Source organism: Stenella coeruleoalba (genome assembly GCF_951394435.1).
Source record: "Stenella coeruleoalba genome assembly, chromosome: 9".
In the NCBI taxonomy this organism is placed as follows: domain Eukaryota; kingdom Metazoa; phylum Chordata; class Mammalia; order Artiodactyla; family Delphinidae; genus Stenella; species Stenella coeruleoalba.
In genome coordinates this window covers 11,978,742-12,003,122 of record NC_137155.1, presented here as the reverse complement: position 1 = coordinate 12,003,122, position 24,381 = coordinate 11,978,742, and the positions used below count along the sequence as shown (strand labels likewise).

At 41.1% G+C, this 24,381-nt stretch overlaps 1 long non-coding RNA gene across 2 annotated transcripts in view; it reads right to left on the bottom strand.

Moving 5' to 3' along the window:
* The window catches only part of LOC307192067, a 105,515-nt gene that overhangs the window by 23,282 nt on the left and 57,852 nt on the right, over window positions 1-24,381 (bottom strand). Inside the window, exon 2 of one of the 2 annotated variants that reach the window (XR_013829957.1) lies at window positions 5,348-5,495. This is a non-coding gene — a long non-coding RNA (uncharacterized lncRNA). The remainder of the gene's footprint in view (window positions 1-5,347; window positions 5,496-24,381) is intronic. The other variant, XR_013829958.1, reaches the window with a different exon arrangement.

Below are 24,381 nucleotides of genomic sequence, written 5' to 3'. Positions count from 1 at the left end.
GAGGGAAACATGTTCTTGATGATAGCTTTTGTCTGACATTGACTTTAAACCAAAGAATGCTGATGGAAGAAATTATGACTCTTGGAATCTCTATCAAAACAGATCTAAGAGTCATCCCGAGCTACATGGGGTATCTTTAAGCCTCATTCCTTAACTTCAACGTAGACTTCACTCTCAAAGCCCTGCACGATCCAAGCGACTCATCAATTTTCCCTGCATGCACCAAGTTCACCTTGGCATTTGCAGGTGGCCAGGGTCACGGCAGAAACTCCGAGGTTCACCTGGGCCTTCCCGGGAGGTGATAGCCTGCGCTACGCTGCGTAGGTGTGCTCTGTGTGGGGCTGAAGTGACGGTGGGCCCCAAGGGGAATTCATCAGTCTTCATTTCATTGCGTAGAGATAATCAAGCCAGAATATTAATATTGTGGTAATTGCTTCCCCCCCTTCATGTTTACAGAGAGAGAGAAACAGCTGGGGCGGTTGACATCTGAAACAGGAGCGGCTGGTCGTTACTTGCGCAGCAGATGGGCTTGGGTTATGAATAAGCAGCAAATGTGAAAAAGAGATTCACAGGGTTGAGCCAGGCTTGCTTCGTGCAAAACCGGTTAACCCTTGCTGCTTGCCACTGCGCCAAGGTCTGGGTCACCGGGCTGCTGCTTCTCATGGTCAGAGATCTGATAGCACCGGGTGTGACAAGCCCTGGAGCAAAACTGCGCTGGGGAGAGTGCAGGAGAAGAGCCAATGCGTGTTTGAGGAGTGAGTTCAAGGCAAACACAGACCCTACCAGGCATGGCTGGAAAGGAAGCCAGAGGCCTGTATTCAAGCTCCTGGCAGGTGCGTAAATCCACACCTCCCGGGCGGGGCAGCCTCGTGAGGAACAGGGAGTTCGTCAGGTGGGGATCCTCGACACGATGTGATTTGAGGGATGTCAGAACGCTCCCGTTTTCCACCAATATGTCCCCGGCTAACTTCTCACTTATGCCTGCAATTTTACATTTGGGCAAGTATTCCTTCACGTTATATAACTGAATGAAGCTCATTAAAATGCAATGTCCTTGAGAGGGGTGATATGTTGAAACTTATCAGCATTGAATGTTAGCATATGTAGATGAGTTCGTCAGATCCTTCTCAAACTTCACGTTCCCAACGCTCAGAGAGCAGCTCTCTCCGGAGCTGGGCAAATGATGGGGAAGACGTTAAACTATGGAAGGACTTTGAGCACCGTGAATGCCTTGAGCATCTGTTCTTTTCCAGCTCTGCCACTTACTAGCCATGTGCTCTTGGGCCAAGTCGTGACCCTGGGACATGTAACCTTCAGGATCGTCACTTGGAAAAAGAGTAATAACAGGTACTATGAATAGGTCATAGGAGGTTGTGCAGATCGAATAGGGTAGAGATTGTGAAAGTACCTTGAAAACTGTGAAGTAATATACAAGTATAAGGTAGCAAAGTTGTGGTGATGATGGTTGGAGTGGTGGCGTAGGCAGCAGTAGTCCTTATAATGGGAGGTATGTATGGAACATTTCAGTAACTACGTATAATACTGGGGGATGGGGGGTGGTGGTAGAAGAGCTTGAACCTCTTTAAAGCTCAAATAACCAACACCTTCACTAAAGGAGGTATAAAGTGGCTCAACAGAAACAATTCCCGAGTTGCAGTTATTGAGGGGATTCCGGCCAGCATTACACAAAAAGGGGCATCAAGTTCGTATTTCTGTTTAGTATCAGGGATGCTCTGACCTAACCCAAGGGGCAGAATTTAACTCCTTCCTTGGCCACCAGCGGCAGAGAATACAAAGCAGGAAACTCAGGGCTAATTTGGAACCACACAGAAAGAGGAAGAGCTGGAGGGGAAATGCAGAGAATGCCAATCCCTGGGGCCCCAAGCAGAGTAGACTGTCAATATTTCCAGATGGGATTGGCAGGAAGAAAAAGTATTAGCCATTCCTGATGAAGACTGTCCTGAAAGTTAACTTGGAGCAACTTCGTCAGCAGGAATTACGAGGAAAAGCCCTGACACAATAAAACGGAGTCTTGATTAAAGATCTACTTGTTAAGAAGAGCACCGCACAGGTGGAGGAAAGTCAGCAGAGCTTGAGAGCAGACCATCCCCAGCGTATGAGTTCCCAACAGCTCCTAAGTGAAGAAAAACTGCAAATTTATAATAGAGCCAGTTTTACCACCTTTTTTTTTTTTTTTTTTTTTTTTTTTTGCGGTACGCGGGCCTCTCACTGTTGTAGCCTCTCCCGTTGCGGAGCACAGGCTCCGGACGCACAGGCTCAGTGGCCATGGCTCACGGGCCCAGCCGCTCCGCGGCATGTGGGATCTTCCCAGACCGAGGCATGAACCCGTGTCCCCTGCATCGGCAGGCGGACTCCCAACCACTGCGCCACCAGGGAAGCCCTAGAGCCACTTTTAAAAAAGCATTGAATGATTTATAGTATATATTAATTGCATTGACTAGTATATTAAAATATAATTCAACAAATCTCTTCTTTTATTGTCATAAGACCTCAAGTTAAGGAACACTTGCAGGTATTTTTACAGGCAAACACATGGCCTGGTGGGTTGGCGTGGCGATTATAGTCAAGATGTCAATGTCTAGAGTGCAGAAGTGCAGGCCAGCAGCTCATATAATGGAATATGATTTCAACTGGGCTGGCAAGTCGGTGTGCTCCACAAGACACAGGATTACAACACGAGTTCTCTGCCAATTCCAGCTCTAAAGCTCTCACCATTTTTAGCCCCAAGCCTTCACTTTACGGCACTTTCCTTGTAACTTCACTCACGCTGCTCCCCACCTGGCATGATGTATACATGACCTCTTGGGTCTCTTCACTGCTCTAAGAGTGACAGTAATTGCTCTTGGGTTGGGCTTTATTTTGGATCTCTTTCTAAACTCCTGAGTGAATGAAATCTCAGAATGCCTGCTGATTCCTACAGTACAAAGCTGAAGTTCTTACCCCTTAGTTCATTATTCTTTCTTTCTCTACTCCTTTTCTTTGGACTGTTTCTTGTCCTTTTCCTTATCATAGCGCATGTTTTAGTGGCTCCTCTTATACCTGCCGGCTTAGGGCCCCAGCCTTTCCCAAAAGGCCGCACAATCAAGTCTTAGAGTCATTGTAGGGTTTCCATATGTTCTCACAGTCCATTCTCTTCAGGCTTCAACCACCCAGTATCCTAGCCCTCTCCTGCTTTGGCTCATCCAGTGTCACCTCTTTCACTCCCTCTGATCCCTCATACGGGCCACATTCACTATGATGCACTGACATCCTTGGGGTGCTAAAGCTTAGCTCTGTGGTAAATTCCCCATATGCCAAAGCTGCTAAGGGTCCCTCCCAGGAATTAGGAAAATGCTTCTCACCTTACTTTCGCGTGACCATGAGAGGAGAACCAAAGCCAAACTTTTGGTGCCTCAAATTATTTAGAGTATTTAGCAAACAACCACCCTTTCCCACACCACCACCACCTCAACACTGCCTCTGCAGAACTGGGCAAAATATGATACCGACTGTTTGCCACACTTATGGCCCCCATCCAAGGCCATGAGCCATGGCAATCCCTCATGCATAAATGAAGCATACCACGTGGTCCCACTAGCTGGTCTCACCTGTGGGCCAGGGATGGGCATCGGGGCCAAAGGCAGCCATCTAGATAGAGGTCAGCCAACTGGCAGACGAGGGAGAAGCTCTGGTCAACAGGACACTCTATACTAGATGGTGACTAACGAGATCATTCCTTGGGGAGTTTGAACCCAAGCTACATAGTAACTTGATGACTTGACTGCAGAGATAGGGAGATGACACAGCACCCTGATGGCAGAGCCCTGGAGTAGAGAAAGTCAGAGGCAGCCAGGTCTGTGCTTTGTCCTATATGGCATTTCAAACCCTGGTAAAGAATGGTCCCTTCCCCACATCTTCTTTATCCATTCAACTGTTGATAGGCAAATATACAGTGGAATATTACTCAGCCATGCAAAAGAATGGGAAAATGCCATTTGCAGCAACATGGATGGACCTAGAGATTACCATACTAAGTGAAGTAAGTCAGAAAGGGAAAGACAAATATCATATGATATCACTTATATGTGGAATCTAAAAAGATGATACAAATGAACTTATTTACGAAACAGAAGCAGACTCACCGACTTCTAAAACAAGCTTACAGTTACCAAAGGGGAAAGATGGGGGGAAGGGATAAATTAGGAGTTTTGGATTAACAGATACACACTACTATATTTATAATAGATAACCAACAGGGACCTACTGTAATAGCCCAGGGAACTCCACTCAATACGCTGTAAAAACCTATACGGGAAAAGATTTGAAAAAGAATAGGTATCTGTATATGTATGACTGACTCACTTTGCTGTACACCTGAAACTAACACAACAATGTAAATCAACTATACTTCAGTATAAAAAGAAAATTTTTTTTTAATTAAAAAAAACCCCAAACAGTCCCTTCCTTTCTCATCCTTATAAGAAGTAGCTCCCAACTAAAGGGACTGGACTACATCTGTTCTCACCTGAAAGCTTCAAAAGACTCTGCCTCTTGTTCCATTATCAAGGGAGGAGAGTCAATGTCCCCTTCTCCACCCTCCTGCTCGAGTGACATAGGAACCTATGTGTCCTCAACTGGGCTGCTTCTGGAAAAGAGAACTCCTTGCTTCCTTCATTCCTTTGATGCCAGAAATTAGAGCTCACAGAGGAAAGCGAGAGCCTCAGACGCACCTAACGCAAAGCCAGTCCTAGCCAGGGTGCTGTCCCTACCCTCTCTGTGTGGGCAAACTCCCCACCAAAGCCAGGGAACCAGGAGCTTTGGGTTTAAGTAATGACAGCAGAATTGGGCCCAAGCTGAGTCAGCCGCAGCACTTGGCATGTCCCCCAATGAAAGGAACAGCAGGTTGAGGGTTACTCAAGATAGGAACTTTTTAAACCGTCTCCTGCTGGGGATGCTTTGACAAGCCAGCCAAAGTGCGTCCCTTCCCTTGCCCCGCCTCATCCCAACAAACGACAAAGTACAGGCTGTTGCCTCCAGGTGAGCACAGTTCTGGGGAAACAAGGGAAGCAAACAAATACTCAGTGTGGCTGACGGGTTCCCAGGCTCCATTTCAAAGGCAGTCCCTTATGGCTTTGTTTGTTCCTGTTCTTCCCAGCATAGGTGTTTGATATCACACAGAACTATTCTGAGGTTTCCAAGGAGAGAAGTATTTAGTTTACAGTGAGTAGCCAAGAGTATCTGAGTTTGAAAAAGGGAATAAGTTACCTATCCACCGGGTATATTTAAAAGCCCCCAACTGTGCTGGTATCAAGGTGCTGATGGGACATGAGAAAGTTCAAAAAAGCACCTACTGTAATGGCCATTTCCTGGACAACTGAGCAGCGATGGACGTTGGCTAAAGGGCAGCCTCTTCTCTGGGAAGTCACTCCCCTTGCCCAGCCTCCAGTGTGGCAGGAGAAGGTCAGGCCATGAGGTGATCGTCTATGCCGGTAAATCTGGAAAAGATTAAACAAATTTTAGAGAAAACAGAAAGTGAGATTACTATAATACTGGGACTTGCTGATGTTGGGCACTCTCAACACTCTTCCCCACTTTGTCTCTGACCCAGATGTGATGAAAGGGTAAGAGGACCTTTTATTTTGCTTCCTTAACTCTAGCTTAGGCAGGGACCAAGATGTGCAAGCGTCCGGTTTTATGAAGGAAATAAGAAAATGTCTTCAACCATGAGGAAGAACATACAAACATCCCTAGGGCTTGCCATGGGTCACAGAGGGACAGGGATGAAAGGGGTGGAGCCCCCGAGAGGGGGTGCATGCAGAGGGGGCTACACCCCTGTGCCCTGTGCTGCAAGGTGTGGCCTGGAGCAGCCATGGGAGATAAAGGGCAAGGTCTTCAGCCCCCTCCCAATGTCCCTCCCCAGTGGTGGGCTACATCCTCACCATTTCCTCTTGTCCGGAGACTAGCACCACTTGCCCCAGTAAGCCTGCTCACAGAAACTGTCCTCAGGAAGGTAGGAACAATAGACAGGGTATACTATGTCTTTTGCCCACCCCATGTGTATTTGCATTTTAACAGAGGAAGTGGTTTTAGTCTCTAACTTACTGAAAACAGTGCTTCAGTTGGAGGTCTTAAAAAGGGACTTGGGGCTTTCCTGGTGGCGCAGTGGTTGAGAGTCCGCCTGCCGATGCAGGGGACGCGGGTTCGTGCCCCGGTCTGGGAAGATCCCACATGGGCGGAGCAGCTGGGCCCGTGAGCCACGGCCGCTGAGCCTGCACGTCCGGAGCCTGTGCTCTGCAACCGGAGAGGCCACAGCAGTGAGAGGCCCGTGTACCGCAAAAAAAAAAAAAAAAAAAAAAAAAGGGACTTGTAGGAAAGTAAACACACCATGGGCAATGGCACCTGCCTAAAGATTACGTTAATACTGGCACTTGTTCCTGGAATATAAGGTAGCATTGTTAGCAAAAACTTTCTTTAAAAATTGAATCACTTAGAAAACAATAAAGTCCTTCCTTCTGTCCATCAGAACCCCCCAGTCCAAAGCCCAGCCCCAGGCCACATGCAGGAAAGGGCCCAAGGCAGTATGCCTGCACGCTTGGGTAGGTAGTTTGCTAGCAGTTAATACAGCACATTCTCAACTTCAGATTATTCTAAACTCTAGGCCATTATGAAGCAAGACCGACAATGGCAACCAGGGTATGAATTGTCTTCACGTACACTGGCCTTGTGTTTGAGTGACAGACAATACCTGCGCAACAAGCGTGGGAATTCCTTACCCACTACTGCTATCAGTAAATGATTTACAAGGCCTACAAAAGAATGCATTTCTAACCATGGGGCCAACCATCAGAGCCACTTGGACAGATGCCTCTGCCCTGAGCGTGTCCAGGTCATGTTCTTCTGAAATGAAACACAGCCTGGGCAGAAGAAGATCTGGGACATGGGCCCAGCCACAGAGCTGGCACCATGCTGCTCTACTTCTGTGACCTGCCGTGTGGCACTGCTATCGGCCAGGGATGCCAGTGAGAGTCAGCAGAGCTGGAGTCCACGGTGCTTGCTGTGACCAGGCACTCTTTTAGACATTGATAGCATCACATAATTCCCATTTTACAGATGATGAAACTGAGGCTTAGAAAGGTTAAAGCATTTGCTTAGCTAATACACCTACAGATTAACTGAATGAATAAATACCCAATAGGATACCACATATGATGAGAGAGTTAAACACCTAAGAAAGACACTTAATTTCAAAGTTTAAATCTTTAATCTTTTACCCCATAGATGTTGTCTAAGCACAGGTATCAGGAGACCTCTGGAAGAAGAGTGATTCCTTCCCTCTCTCCTTTATAGTTAAAGTGACAGAAATAATCCACATAAACAATTCATGCACAACTGACCTTGGTGATCCTATCTCAAATTATGTCTCTAAAAAAGACATTTTTAATTTGAGGTTAACCTTAAATAAAATATATAAAAGTACGACTATCTGTATGTTAATAAATCCAATTTATGAAAAGTAAAAATGCATGCCATAAAAAATTCCACACATTTATGTATAATCAATGTACAATTTGATTAAGGAAATAAAAAATCCTGACACTTTTAGGTTGTTATATTAATAGGAGACAATCTAAAATGACTAACTACAGTTTTGCCTTTTATTTTCCTTCCTGATCTTCCTTTAATAAAAAAAAAAACTAAAATTTTTTTAGTTGTTATAATTAACATACAATATTACATTGCAGGTGTACAGAATAGGGATTTGATATTTTTGTACATTATGAAATGATCACTGCAATAAAAACAGTTACTATCTATCACCATACAAAGTTGTATCAACTATATTCCCTATGAGTACAGTACATCCCTGTGACTTATTTCTTTTGTAGCCGGGAGTTTGTACAAAACTCTTAATCCTCTTCACCTATTTTGTCCATCCCCCTACCACCCCTCCCCTCTGGCAACCACCAGTTTGTTCTCTATCTAGGTGTTTGTTTCTGTTTTGTCTGTTCGTTTGCACAGTGAAGAAAACCAGCAGCAAAATAAAAAGGTAACCTACTGAATAGAAGATATCTGCAAATCACATATCTGATAAGTGGTTGATATCCAAAATATATAAAGAATTCATACAACTCAATTGAAAATAAAACCCCCTAAAGGGCTTCCCTGGTGGTGCAGTGGTTGAGAGTCCGCCTGCCGATGCAGGGGACACGGGTTCGTGCCCCGGTCCGGGAAGATCCTGCGTGCCGCGGAGGGCTGGGCCTGTGAGCCATGGCCTCTGAGCCTGTGCGTCCGGAGCCTGTGCTCCACAACAGGAGAGGCCACAACAGTGAGAGTCCCGTGTACCACAAAAAAAAAAAAAAAAAGAAAAAAAAAAAAAAAAAACCTAAAAACCCAAATAAAAATTGGGCAGAGGAAATGAATAGCATTTTTTTTCAAAGAAGACATACAAATGGCCAACAGGTACGTGAAAAGGTGTGCAGCATCACCAGTCATCAGGGAAACGCAAATCAGAGCCACAGTGAGATATCCCCTCACACCTGTTGGATGGATATCATCAAAAAGACAGGAGAGAACAAGCGTGGGTGAGGATATGGAAAAAAGAGATCCCTGTGCTCTGTTGGTGGGAATGTGAATTGGTGCAGCCACTAGGGAAAACAGTAGGGAGGTTACCAAAAAGTTAAAAATAGAACTATCATATGGTCCAGCAATCTCACTTCTGAGTATATACCCAAAGGAAGTGAAAACAGGGTACTGAAGAGGTATCTGCACCCCCATGTTCATTGCAGTATTATTTACAATAGAAAACAACTTAGTGAATGGATAAAGAAGCGGGTGTGTGTGTGTGTGTGTACATAAAATGGAATATTATTCAGCCATGAGAAAGAAGGAAATCCTGCCATTTGCAATATGGATAGAACTTGAGGGCATTATGCTAAGTGAAATAAGCCAGACAGAGAAAGACAAATGCTGTGCACTATCACTTATATGTGAATTCTAAAAACAAAGACAAAAAAAAGTCAAACATAGAAATAGAGACTAGAAAAGTGGTTGCTAGGGGTGGCAGGTAGTGGAAATAAGGAGAGGTTGGTAAAAGGGTAAAAACTTTCGGCTATAAAATGAATGAAGTCAGAGGATCAAGTGTTGGTGAAGATACAGAGAAAAGGAAAGCCTCGTGTACTGCTGGTAGGAATGTAAATCGGTGCAGCCACTACGGAAAACAGTATGGAGATTCTTCAAAAAATTAAAAATAGAACTACCATAAGATATAGCAATTCCACTCCTGGGTTTTTATCCAAAGAAAACAAAAACACTAATTAGAAAAGAAATATGCACCCCTATGTTCACTGCAGCATTATTTTCAGTAGCCAAGATATGGAAAAAACCAAGTGCCCATCAACAGATGAATGGATAAAGAAGATGTGGTACATATATACAATGGAATATTACTCAGCCATAAAGAAGAATGAAATAATGCCATTTGCAGCAACATGGATGGACCTCAAGGGCATTATGCTAAGTAAATAAGACAGAGAAAAACAAACACCATATGATTTCACTTATATGTAGGATCTGAAAAAAACTTTCATAGTAATGAAAATAACCTATAATTATATCACCTACATTTAATAAATAATATTCTTTATAATGTTACAAATTATATAACTTTCAAAAATTGTTAGAAAATATCTTTGTGATTTTTAAAAAATTGAAATGGATGTATTAAAATGTATTTATTCGGTTGGGTCCATTTTTGTTGTTCTACGTAAAGCCACCCTGAACTATCCTGTTCTTACTGGTGTGTTTAGACCTCTGATTGTATCTTCAGGATGCATCCTACAGCAGAGTCACTGGGTCAGAAAGTCTGAACTCTTTAACGTCTTGACACTCACGACCTAATTGCTTTCCAGGAAGGTTGAAACAGTTTTCCTTCCCTTTAGCAGATTGCAGGAGTTCCCGTTTCCTGTATTGATCATTTGCAATTTATCTCTTGCCCTGAGAATGATCATCTCATCTCCTTTAGTTAGGATTCTGTTAGTAAATACATATTTTCTTTATTGAATTGGAAAAAAAAAGTTTATATATGAAGAATATTAAGCTTCAGATATTTGTTGTAATTCTTTTCTCCAGTTTGATGTTTATCTATGCTTTCCTAGGATGTGTTGTATATAGCCCAGGTAACTTACTAATCATTTCCTGTGCAATATCTTCCTGTACATTCTTGTCTTTCCTATTTTTCTATCTTTTAATTTTAGAAAGTTTGTACTTATTGCAAGTTCAGATAAATATTAAATATTTAATAAATAAAAGTTAACTTCATTTCCGGCCAAATCACCAATTTCATAAATCAAATTTATTGAACAATCCCATTGATTCATTTTACAGTCAATTTTTATACCGTAATATACCATTTGTATTGTTGTTGTACTAAAATATATTTTAATATCTTTTAGAGTAAGTCTTAGCAGTTCTCATCTGCTTTATTTCCCCATGAACTTTAAAACCATTTGGTAGAGTTCCAAGAACAAAAGAAGAAAAATAATCATTTCAGGAATTTGTGCAAATATCAAATCTATAAATTGTTGTTCTATCTATCTACCTCGTTTTGTGGCTAATTTTAATTAGAATGCCTTTACTGTTTCATCACTAAGTATGATGTTTAAAGTAGATGTTCCTGATTATGATAAGGAAGTAGCCATCCATTTCTCCTTAAGTCTTTTGTTTAAAAAAATCACATATGGTGTTGGAGTCTGTCCAATGCATTTTCAGCATCTATTGAGACGATCATATGGTTTTCTCATTACTCTCCTATATGGACCCTCACTCTAGTTAAATTAATCTGCTTGCTCATTTTTTAATTTTATGCTTTTGTAGTAGTCCCCCCGCTCTTTTTTTTTTTTAACTTGATGCTGTTCTGTATTAGTATCTCTAGGTGCAAGTGATGGAAAACCAGACTGCACCCAGCTGAAACAGAAAAGGAACTATTTCTGATTGCTTAACTGGAAAGTCCAGGAGCAGAGTTGATTCAGGAACCCAAAGGATGTCAGGAGGATTCAGTTTTACCTTGCCTAGTCCCTGAAACTTCAGACTTTCAGCCTCACAAGTACAAGTCCAAGGGGAACAGAGCTTTTCTTTACCAACAGCTGACACAATCTTAAGCAATTCTCTCTTTGATCCCAAATCGTTCACATGCTCCAGCCTTTACCAATCACTGTTGCCCAGCAGCATGAATTGACTGAGGCTGGGGTACTTGTCTACACCGAGACGGAGAGTGGGGTGGGCTGAGAATGGGGGAGTTTCCACAGGGAAAATAAAGGTGCTATTACCAAAAGAGAAAGGATGGAGTCCAGATGGACATACACATCAAGTGTCTGCTTTAATAGCTTGAAACCCCCCAGGACCGAAGAGCTGAAATGACTGGTTTTCTTCTGACCAAGAAGGGTGTTGTTTCTCCACGCTCCACAACCCACTGGGCTTTTACCTCCTTTCAGTGTGATGGCGACTCTGCACCAGTCACACTGTAAAACTGAGGGTCCTAGAACCCCACAGTCTGCTTTTAGCCTGAGTTGCTTCTCTGGCTCAGGGCTCACTTGGCATTCCTCTTAGAAATTGTCCGCTTTTTTTTAAAAAAAAATTTAATTTAATTTAATTTTTTTTATACAGCAGGTTCTTATTAGTTATCCATTTTATACATATTAGTGTATATATGTCAATCCCAGTGATGAATTGGGATATTGTCCGCTTTGAGGAGAACCTCGGCAAGCTGTGGCATGGTATCCCCAGCTTCCCCACTTGGTGCTGGGTCTCCTGCAGGACAAGGATTCAATTGCTGATCCCAATGCAAGCACAAGGGGCATAAAACCAAAGTTGCGCGGGTTCCCAGGTTTTCTAAAACCTTTCCCATCGTGGTTCTTGATTGATGGCGCTATTTCCTTGTTGAGCTAGTAGGTTGCAGCTCCCCCGTTTTCTCCTAAGAGCTCCCCAGACCTTATTCCTTCTGCCACTACTTCTCCACCCCCAGCATTCTCCACAAAGGCCCCTCTTCTCTGGTAATCCTCGAAAAGGAACCAGAGGCGACACTAAATGTAGTGCCTCACAGTTTAGAATGGCACTTGGCCTTAACAGGAGCCTCTCTCCAGGGAAATCCACCTCAGTTGAGGGGAGACATCCCACCTCATTCAATCATAATATATTTGGGGCATTTCTGAGTATTAAAAAGGGAAACCCACACAAGGTTAAATGGAAACCACTTCTAATCACCTTTAACACATGAAAAATTCAATTAGAGGGAAATACCTTGGACCTCCCTACCTCACAGATGTGTTGCAAAAATTAGAAAATTAAATTTTAGATGCTGAAACTGCCCTTTGAAAGACACAGGAGTGTGACCGCCAACCGTGATGACACCGCCGCACTGTGAAGGGTTTACTGGTGACATGGCGATGTGCAGATGGCTGCCTTGTGTGGCTCAGGGTAGGGCTGAGCTCAGCTGCTCAGAAGCAGTTTAATGCCTGGAGGCTGTGAGTGGAGAAGGAGGTAGATAGGGCTGGTGAAGTAACCCAGGTAAGTTGGCCAAGGTTCTGAGCGGGGTTTGGCTGTGCAGGCTAAGGCTGCTTCAGTCCGCTGCTAAGTACAATTCCTTCCTTGTGAATCTGTCTTGCATTGGAACCAGGAAAGGGATTTGGTGGCTCTCACCAGCTAGGAAACCAGTCAACATTCTTTACTTACTTGGTTTCTCTTCTCCCTTTCATCTTTTGTCTCTGCTTTCCTTTTCTTGAGAGCTTGTTATACCTCAGCAAATCACCACACCCACCAGGAAGGATTTAGGGTTGTAGGCAAAGCACCATTTCCGTGTTGGCCCCTCGAAGATTCTCTACCAGGGCTTCTGACTGTAAAAGTGCACAGGGGAGGAAAATGAGCCTCATCTGATACACGCTCTGCCTGAGGACAAGAACAATGTGAGTTGATTCTGTGGGGTTTTTTTGTTTTTTGTTTTTTGATTTTAGCGGTACGCGGGGCCTCTCACTGTTGTGGCCTCTCCTGTTGCGGAGCACAGGCTCTGGACGCGCAGGCCCAGTGGCCATGGCTCAGGGGCCCAGCCGCTCCGCGGCATGAGGGATCTTCCCGGACCGGGGCACGAACCCGTGTTCCCTGCATCGGCAGGCGGACTCTCAACCACTGCGCCACCAGGGAAGCCCAATTCTGTGTTGTTTTGAACCTGTTTTCTTGCTCCAGCTTGAAAATAAAAGATGCATAGTCCTGGGACTTCCCTGGCGGTCCAGTGGTAAATACTTTGCCTTCCAACGCAGTGGGTGCAGGTTTGATCCCTGGTCGGGGAGCTAAGGTCCCACATGCCTCACAGATAAAAAACCAAAACATAAAACAGAAGCAATATTGTAACAGATTCAAATATATGTGGTACATATATACAGTGGAATATTACTCAGCCATAAAAAGGAATGAAATTAGGTCATTTGTAGAGACGTGGATGGACCTAGAGACTGTCATACAGAGTGAAGAAAGTCAGAAAGAGAAAAACAAATATCATATATTAACACATATATGTGGAACCTAGAAAAATGGTACAGATGAACCGGTCTGCAGGACAGAAATAGGGACACAGATGTAGAGAACAAACGTATGGACACCAAGCGGGGGGGAAGTGGTGGTGGTGTAATGAATTGGGAGACTGGGATTGACATATATACACTAATATGTATAAAATGAATAAGTAATAAGAACGTGCTGTATAAAAAACAAATAAAATAAAATTCAAAACAAACAAAAAAACACAAATTCAATAAAGACTTTAAAAACAGTTCACATAGGCCTCCCTGGTGGCGCAGCGGTTAAGAGTCTACCTGCCGATGCAGGGAACACGGGTTTGTGCCCAGGTCCGGGAGGATCCCACATGCCGCTGAGCGGCTGCGCCCGTGAGCCATGGCCACTGGGCCTGCGCGTCTGGAGCCTGTGCTCCGCAACGGGAGAGGCCACAACAGTGAGAGGCCCAAGTACCACAAAAAAAAAAAAATGGTTCACATAAAAAAAAAATCTTAAAAATAAAAAGATGTATAGTCCTTTCTTGTGAAAGGGGAAATGTGCAGTGTTGTTCTTTTGTACAAGGCAAAAATCTTTGGACATTTGGCCTAAGATGCTATGCATTTTAAAAGATAGTTATATAATATTTTACATTAATACCTAGTTGCCCAATCTGATTATTATTCATCTATGTCATCAGACTTTCTAACCAACAGACGTCATAATTGTTGTTGCACCGTCTTAGGTAAGAAATGCTCAGGGAATGTGGCCTATGAGAACATTAACCCAGGCCAACTTAACTCTGCACTGCGGGGCTTTGTCCATCATGGCACGACTGTCCATCCTCACTGAAAAGTGAGAATTCAGCGTGCGTGAATCTGGGAATCCCATCTGACATATCACCCTGCACTATTCTCTCCCCTTTCACTTTCTATAATATGAGAATGTGAAGATAACAACCCTGCCAAAGGCTTCTCTACTACCTGAAGTGTATTTGGTTATTAGATGCCCTCGGATCCTTTGAGGTATTAGGTGCCATTGGCACAAGGAATTTGAACTGATTTGGAAATGGGCCATAAATTCCCTTTCTTTATTTTTGAAAACTCTGAACAGAGACGTTATAGCACAGACAATATTAAAATCACATATTGCTCCGAAATACAGTTTTTGTTTAAAAGTACATAGAAGCTGGTCATCTTGACTCTATCACATTTTAATATGTAGGGAAAAAAACGAATGGGGAGGGACTGTGATACTATTCTCACTGAGCCACTCTCCTTTGCATTACTCTGAGCAGTGACCACACAAGGATTCTTAGCCTGCAGGGCACAGCCCCCTAGGAAGCTGTAAAATCATGTCAGAGCAAGGGAGATTTAGTTTGGAAGAAAGCATATTCAATGATATAATATCATTTTATATTGGGGAAAGTAAAGTTGGTCAAAATTATCTGACCAAATAGAAATACACAGAAGGTAAAAGGGTTCTCAGCCTGTGGCCTGGCAGAGCCCCAGTCTTATGTAATGACAGAGACAGAGACAGAAAGCAAGAGACATAAAGTTAGATACACATAGAAAAGAGTCTGCGAGGACTTTAAAAGCTGCTAAAATAGGTAGATCCCTCTATTTCCTTCTTAGAGTCGTTAACTTTTCTGGAACTGATGATGAGAAAGACCATGTGTTGTGATATTTCTCTGGGAAAGGGCATATATTTATTGTAGGTGTACTTGTACGTGCCCCATGCAGTCATAAGTGGTTTATTTTACCATGACAGTGTTGGAGGGTAAATTACTGCTCTAAGATTATTTATAGATAGTGGTTTGAACCAGAGGGTTTCTTTTCCTTGTTTGGGTGATGGACCCTTGTATATCAAGTTTCCTCCTTCTGCACTATTGTCCCATGAAACTACTTGATTCTGGTGAACACAGAGCTTGGCAGTACTTGATGAAGCGTATTTATGAGTTAAGTCCAAATGAATCCAAAACATATGGATTAAATTTCCCTTGAAATATCTAAATTAAAGGTGGAAAGCACTTCGAAGAAGGCACCAGGGATCTGCTGTTCCTCAGGCCAATTGGATCTGCTGTTCCAATAGCCAAGTTTCAGCTATTTTTTCCCAATCAAGAGAGTTGCAAGTTTGCCCATGCGGCCCAGTACTTGAAGGTCTCCATCTTGGCTCTCCTATGGCTCCTGCTATCCCAGGACAGAAAGACCCTGATTTTCCAACAGTGACCCCACCAAGATCCAGAAGGCCATGCATCAGGCTGAACAGAGAATGCTTTATTGAGTGATACAACTTAATGTCCCTTCTGGGTACCTGCTTTATCCAAAACCTTAAGCACAATTAATGCCAAATGTATAGGAGTAAAGAAGGAGTTAGGAAGTCATCCAAAAGGCATTTTGAGGCAGAACAAGGATCACATCGGCTTTCCCTCCCACAAGCCAAAGCTATACTGCATGTAGCTCAGTAATGTTTTAAAAGAAAAACAAAACAAAACAAAACAAGAAAAGCTATACAGTCCTCACGGTTTCTTCATTTACAGATAAGCCAATCTCTCTTAACGTGTGGGACAACTACAAGATAGCTGAACTTTATGTTGAATTTATGTCTTTTGGCATTTGACATCTTGAATTGTAATAGCAATAACTTCAAATAAAGGTGCTTCAAATAGCTCCTGAAGTTGTATTTCCTCCGTTTATTTATTTATTTTTGTACATACTAAGGATCACCCAAGGATCTCAAACCATCATGAATCTGAATAAGGTTACTTCTAAAATCACCATACCTTTTCTATATATCTGTTTGCCTAGGCTTGAAAAAAAAATGCTTCTTGTATATTTTCTTATCATTACAAGGACTGTATTTGTTTGTTGTTTGTTTTCAGGAGATTTCCCCCTGGTCTTTGGCCTCAACAGAATATTCCAATGAAGTTCAGGCCTGTCTACAAATAAGTTGAAATTTGGAAATCAACATCTGGTTATTTGCTCCATCAGTGACCAAAGAGATTGATTATGTTTTCACTGGAAAGAATCTGATATTCCTCAGGCTAATGCCCACTTCATTGAGGCTAGTGGATTGTCAGAATTCAATATTCTTAAAACCTGACCATGTGCACATTTTATCAGAATCTTAGGTTGTAATAGTGTCTTTGGAATCCATCAGAATCAGGCATTTTGGGCACCAAAAATGCTCTTTCTGATCAGCAGTTGGTCCATGAGATTGCAACTGGATCAAGGCAAGTGGCCATAATTTTAACATACCTAAAGGAAAATAGTTTTCTCCCTCTCACCTGAAGGAAATGAGAGAAAATGTCTGCACTTAATGACATTTTTAAACCCATTACAAATGAGATTGAATTTTATTCTTTTATAATTAGCACTCGTCACAAGTAAATATCCTCATCAAAATACACCTGTGCTGAGTAAGTTCCAGTTGTCAGGAACTAGAAAGTTGTCATCGTTTTAATGGTTTTCAAAATTTTACATCAATCTTAACACTCAAAGTCCTTGTAAATCTACATAGACGAACTTGGAGGTGAATTTTTCATAAACCGACATTTTAGGGAAAACAAATTTAGAAAATTTAGATCAGAAGGCCTGTTTTGTGGCCAGAAATCACTGATACTGTTGTTTATATCCAACCAATGAGCAAGGTAATAGCTAACTTGTTCCCTTCTCTATGTGGTCATTACCTTTGTGTCTAGATTTTATCCCAGTCAACCTTGCATAGGGGGAAAATTATGAAAACATTGGAACAGATGACACCCTTGTGATGTATTCTCAATGACCCTCAAGTAACAGTTCAGACTTCGGTCTAGAACAAAGCAATAGCTCTCCTGAGTCTATGAGCTTCCCTGGAGAGCCTGAATGTTTTAAGAGATCATCCTAAATAGAGACGCTAAATGTATGATGACTGTATTAGGGTGTATCTGTTCTGTGCAGATATTTCCTCCATCCTGTCATCATCCTCCAGGCTCTTTGGGCCAGACCTCCCTGTGCCTTGACCCCCTGGCTCTCTCCCTCAGGCTTTAAATCTGGCTCAGTCTTGCTCTCTGACTGGAGGGAGCAGTGGGATTCCCCATTAAGTATTCAAGACTCCACATCTGGCTTTTCCTCCATGTTTCTCTAATCAAGTTATTGGAAGTCAAATTTTCATGGCAACCCACTCTCAGAGTACTGATATTTCTGTTTCTCCTTGTCACACACTGAGCATCATCCTTTTAGAGAGTGGAGGCAAGATAAAAATCAATTCTCTTCAAACAACAGAAGGACAATTTTCCTGTATTTTTATATGTAGAGGTGATCCTGGAGAACAGTGAAATGTCATTCTCACCTCGTGTCCTTTGTTCCAAGTACATGGTAGGTGCACATGTTTGTTATGGACACAACTTTCTTTTTTGCACCAATAGACCAAAATTAACTTAATTTGACTAACATCTGAATAATTCATTTATTGAAAGCAGTAAATTTTATGAACAAAATCAGCTATATTGAATGGAGAGTAGTATAGAGGTAAAATAATACATTGAAGGGTTGGTTTTATTTTGTTTCTTTCCTTTTTACATCCACTTCTTAAGTCTGGCACTTGACCTAAATAGTCATATATGATTCTTGTGTGAACTTTCATGACATTACCTGCATGGTGGAGAAGTATGCATGCTTCAGACATTGACAAAATGTACAAAGTTTCTGTTTTCGTTAGTTTGGCTGCCTTTGTAAAGATTCAGTGAGTCTATGAAAACAAGGTTATAAGGTCAATTGTCCTTGTCCCTTGTCATTAACATTAACTCTTGCTGACTACTTTTCATCTCCCTCATAGCCTCCAGATAGCGTCTAAGGAACAAGTCCTACCAACTACAGTGGCTGTACGTCTGACTCTGTGGCCACAGAGACAAGAACTAAGTAATTCATTCTTTTTTTTTTTTTTTTTTTTTTTTTTTTGTGGTACGCGGGCCTCTCACTGTTGTGGCATCTCCCACTGCGGAGCACAGGCTCCGGACGCGTGGGCTCAGCGGCCATGGCTCACGGGCCCAGCCGCTCCGCAGCATGTGGGATTCTCCCGGACCGGGGCACGAACCCGTGTCCCCTGCATCGGCAGGCAGACTCTCGACCACTGCGCCACCAGGGAAGCCCCAGTAATTCATTCCTGAGAGTAATTGCAGTTTCCAAGGATGGAATGTTCTTGACTGCTTGGGGAAGCATTATAGAACAACCAAAAGGGTTCAGACTTAAACCAAAAGTCTGCCAACACCCCTTATTAGCCCTGGATCTACAGTAAGTTCCACCACTTCTCCGGGCCTCCATTTCCATACTTGTCAAATGGGGATCCTAACACCTGCACCTCAGAGTTGTCATGATAATTAAATGATACAAGATATGTAGAGTGTGATCGAAAGTAGGTCCCAGCACATGTTGATCAAACTTCTCAGTGTCGGCGGACTAATTTCAAATCCCTCTGCTTATCATTTTATTCTCTTCCAGTATAAGACAGAGAGTTCAGTACAAAATTTCTGTTGTTGCAGAATTTGTTTGAACTGCCCAATTTCACTAGGTACCAAAGATTATTTAGGGCAATGCTTACAGGTCTTGCCTGCCTTGATAGCAATAGAAACTAGCATCTTTAGGTTTTCTGATCCTTACAGAACTTTCAAACTTGGTCAAGAGAAATGGAATGGGCAGAATTGTTGCAAGTGTTTACCTATATCTTGTAAATACATAATTGTACTTTTGACATAAAAATCACTTGATCTAAATATGTGCATTTCAAGGTAGGACAGTAGATACTAGATTGGTAGCTTTTCGTGTTGTCTAAAATAACTAAATGTAATTCCTAATATCTTATCATACACAGTTAATGAACTATTGTTTTCCCCACAGAACAATTCCAATCCAATCTGAATTTCATAGTCACTTGAAAGGCTTTTGTGAATTAAAACCAGTCAATATGCATTTAACCGGAAGCCACATTTTTCCTTGAACTTGAATCAGCCGTATTTGAGTAAATGGAGAATGGTAAGAAAAATGCTCACCCATTTCTATGTGACACAGTCAATAACATCATTAATATCATATCTTATTTTTCTTTGACAAGTATAATCAAAAAATGGGGCCAGAAGGAGGAGATTTCAGGCAGGAAATATGGTAAAGAGAAAAAAGATCATATAATATCTATTTACTAAAATGTAACAAAATGAACTCAAAATGAGTATACAGCATCAAACATACACAAAACCTTACAGAAAAAAAAAAAGGCACAACTTTAGATCATAATCTTTGCAAAGTTATGAATGAGGAAAGAGAAAAACAGATAAGTAGTTTTGGAAATTGATGTGCTTCTTAGTCATGACCCTCAGAGTTAGTCTTGGGAAAAGATTTGAAAAAACCCAGAATAAAACTTCATGAATATCGCCCAACCAAGAGAGACTTAGACAAGAGGGACTGTGTAGGTATATAGGCAGGAGATGGGGAGAAAGAGGAAAGCTCTGAAAAATTAGAAGACCCTCTTTAACGCTCCAAAATCTCACCTGAGGTCAAAAAGCAAAAAGCTGGGCAAGACCCCTCAGTTTGCAGGGAGGGGGAGGGGAAAGCTGCTGGAGATCTGTGGGTAAAGCGGAGGAGGGGAACATTGAGAGCAGATTACACACCTCTCTAAGGATCCACCTTGAAGGGGTGTGGAAGAAGGGATTTCTGTACTGGGAGGGAGATGAGGAGAGGCCCCAGGCCAGGGGAAGTGAACCCTATCGCACACCCCTTAACCAAGCTGGTGGAGGCGTAGCAAAGATCAGGCTTCCAGGCGCTTTGGCTTATTGAGGGAGAAAAGCGCCGCCTTCTCTTACTCCCTCCAAACTCTTGGGGAAGAGAGGTAAAGTTCAAGAAAACACACACTATCCTGACTCCAAACTGAAGCTCTAAGGGCAAAGTCAAGAAAAGGTGACAGAATGTCCAGGAGAATTCATCTGCATGTTATCAGAACAAAGATCTAATAGATGTTAGACCTTGCTCGTAATAAATGAGGTGAAAAGAAGTATGGTAACTGGTTACATGGTATTAATGTTTATATTATGGTAACTAGGATCATGCTGGTAAATGTTTTAACAATAGGCTTTCTGGGGGGAAAAAAAAGCAATATGTAACATTTGCCAATTGCCATGGGGTAAATACTCCCACCAGAGCCAATTCAACCTGCCAAAGTGACATCACTGAATGTGAAGTTGGGAAGAGATGTGAAGATTTGACACTTGTGAATCAGCTTCACACACCACTGATGGTAACTACGCAAAAATTCTGCTGCGATAAGTATGGAGGAAAGGAAAAGTAGGCCTAAGACAGGTAATGCTTGCATTCTGTAAGATGATACCAGCCAGGAACTGGCTGGAAATTCCCTGCAATGAGTGTTTTTCTTTTTGGAACTTAAACAGAGCAAAAGGTTTTAAAAAAGAAAGACATCAAGAACAAAACATTAAAACAACAGAATACAATTTCAAAGCTAAGGAAGCAAATACAGGATCAAAAAAAAAAAAAAACAATTACAGAATCACTAAATAAATCAGAAATATCAAGAACCAAATGGACACCATCGAAAATTAGTAAACAAGGAAAAAGGCTTTATATCAATGAAAGAATGCAGAAAAAAATGGGATTAAAACAATTTTAGAAAGCAACAACTAAGATAAAGATAAGTGGTATATTTGAAATCGAAAACCCAATAAATGGTACAGAAGATATACTCTAGGGATCAATTTCATTTATAAATATGAATTCAAGGACCTTAAAACATTAGCAAATAAAATTCAACACCACCTTGAAAGAAAAATACAGCATAATCGAATAGCTTTTCCTCAAGAATGAATCATATAATTCATCATATAAATAGATTAAAAGGTAAAAACGTAATTATTTCAAATATATCAAAATATAATTAAATAAAATTCAACATTAATTGCTAATTAAAAAAAAGGAGCACTGACAGAACTCAGTGGATACTCCTGTGACATTCTCTGTGTGTACATGTATGTGGGTATTTTATATGTATATGTATAAATACCTGCAACAAAAAGCCACCACCATGTTAAAGATGAAATACCTAGCAGCATTCTTATTAAGAATCAAGACGGGATGCCCTTTGTAACTACTATAGTTAACATTTTCTGTAAATAGTAGCTAAGGCAATTAAGGAACACATATAAATCAGGTATAATAATTGGAGTGCGGATGCAAAAATTATCATTATTTGCATAATATACTATTGATACCTAGAAAACTCAAGAGAATGAATTGAAAAATGATTAGAATGATATCATTTAATAAGGAGCTATTTACAAAATTAAAACTCAAAAACATCAATAGCCTTTCTAGGTGCAAATGATACCCACTTAAAAATAGATTGGAAAAAATGTTTCCTGTACAATAGAAAAATAGGAATTATATATTTTTATGTAAGTACAGGACTTGAAAGAAAACTCAAGTGTTCAACCATCTCATGTCTTGAATAGGGACACTGAATTTTGAAAAGCTTCATTCATTTATTCATTCACTCGCTCAAAAAGTATTTATTGAGGATCTGGTATACATCGAGCACTGTTCTAGGCCTAGGAGAGACAGCAGTGAACAAAATAGACAAAAGTCCCTGACCTCATGGAGGGGGATCTAGCGAGCGGAGACAGACAGTATACCATAAGTGATGCGGATGAGTGATGTGAAGAGATGTAAAGCAGCGGAAGGAGATAGAGTGCTGAAGATTTGCCTAAAAGTGTGTTCTTTCAAACAGCATGGCCGGATGGTCAGGGAAGGCCTCACTGACCAGTGGCATCTAAAGCTGTGACCAAAGGAAGCAAGGATGCAAGTCATGTGCAAAGTCCTTGAAGGGAGAGAGGATTCAGGTGTTTAAATACAGCAAGCAGGCCCAAATGATTGGTGTGGAGTAAGAAAGAAAGTAACCAAAGATGGGTTGAGAGAGACAGCCAGGAGTGAACCACATCAGGTCCCTTGGCCAAGTACAACTCTGGCTTGCAGCCTGAGTGAGACGGGGGCCCTAAAAGGGTTGTGAGCAGAGAAGAGACATGCTCAGACTATATTTTATAGGGATCACACACTTTAATAATCTTAATACCCAGCCTATACAATTTGATTTGTTTAAATGACTCACAATTTGATACCTGTTTATTATTTTTTTTTCCTGCTAGGGAAATTAAGAAAATGATATTAAACTGCATCTGGAAAAATCCAATGTGCAAGAATAGTTACCAAAATTATGCAGAAAAACAGAAAGAAGGTAATCCATCAAACCAGATATTAATCATATTGTGAAGCTCTCATAATGAATTCATTTTGATACTGGAGATCATGTAAACATGTGGATTTCAGTATTTGATAATTCTGGAATTCCAAATCAGTATTAAAAAGACAAAATAGTCAACAAACCATGTTAAGAACAGGCTGGACATTTCAAACACAAACAAAATGCTTGTGAAGAAGACCTGTGAGGTCTTATACCAAAAGAAATTTCAGTTCCTTAAAATTTGGTACACACAAAAATAAAATCTCAAAAGGTCTAGAAGACAATTTGTGGGAGACATATACATCTATAATGTGTGTGTGTATAGGAGTGCAAACAATCCTTATAAGCAGAAATCCCTATCATGACCCCATCAAAGAAAATACTAAACATTATATAAAATACTAATGTATAGTAAAAATATAAAAAGTGAAATTAAAAGATAAATTTTTAAAACAATACTAAAACACACTGTTGACTAAAGGCTAATTTACTGAAATAGAAAGAACATTTAAAAATAAATATGAAGAATACTGACAACCTGATAGAAACCAAGATACAAATAAAAATGTAAAAACGTGTAGAAAAATTTGTAAAAAAAAAAAGTAGTTCATGCTACTTTTGAATTATTCAAATAAAAAAATACTATTTTCCAACTAGCAGATTCACAAAAATAATTAAAAATTGATTGATAATATCCAGAGCTGGGCATGTGTGGGAAAATGGGAGCTGTGCATTGATCCAGCATTTCCATGAGCCACGTTGGCATAACTTATAACCTTTTTAAATGTATTTACCATCTAATGAAAATGGTATATAAGAATAACAAGATAGATCATTGAAATAGAATAAAGATTAAAAACAGACCCGGATATTCAACATCACTAATTATTAGGGAAATGCGAATCAGAACCACAGTGCGATATCATCTCACACCTGTTAGAATGGCTATTATTGAAAAGACAAGAAATAACAAACGTTGAAAAGCATGTGGATAAAAGGGAACACTCATACCCTGCTGGTGGGATTGTAAACTGGTGAAGCCACTATGGAAAACAGTATGGAGAGTCCTCAAAAAATTAAGAATAAAACTACCATAGGACCCAGCTATTTCACTTCTTCATATTTATCTGAAGAACACAACACACTGATTCAAAAAGATACGTGCACCCACATGTTCACTGCAGCATTACTTACAATAGCTAAGATATGGAAACAACCTAAGTGTCCACTGACGGATGAATGGATAAAGGAGATGTGGTATGTATACAATAATGGAATACAGCTCAGCCATAAAGAAGAACGAAATTGTGCCTTTTGCAACAACATGGATGGACCTTGAAGGTATCATGTTAAGTGAAGTAAGTCAGAAGGGAAAAGACAAATACTATATGATTTCACTCTTATGTGGAATCTAAAAAACAAAACAAACAAAACAAACTCATAGATACAGAAATCATATTAGTGAGGGGAAGGGGATGGGGTGTGGGTGAAATGGGTGAAGGAGGTGAACTGTGTGGTGACGGATGGTAACTAGGTTTGTGACGATGATCCTTTGCAGTGTATACAGATGTC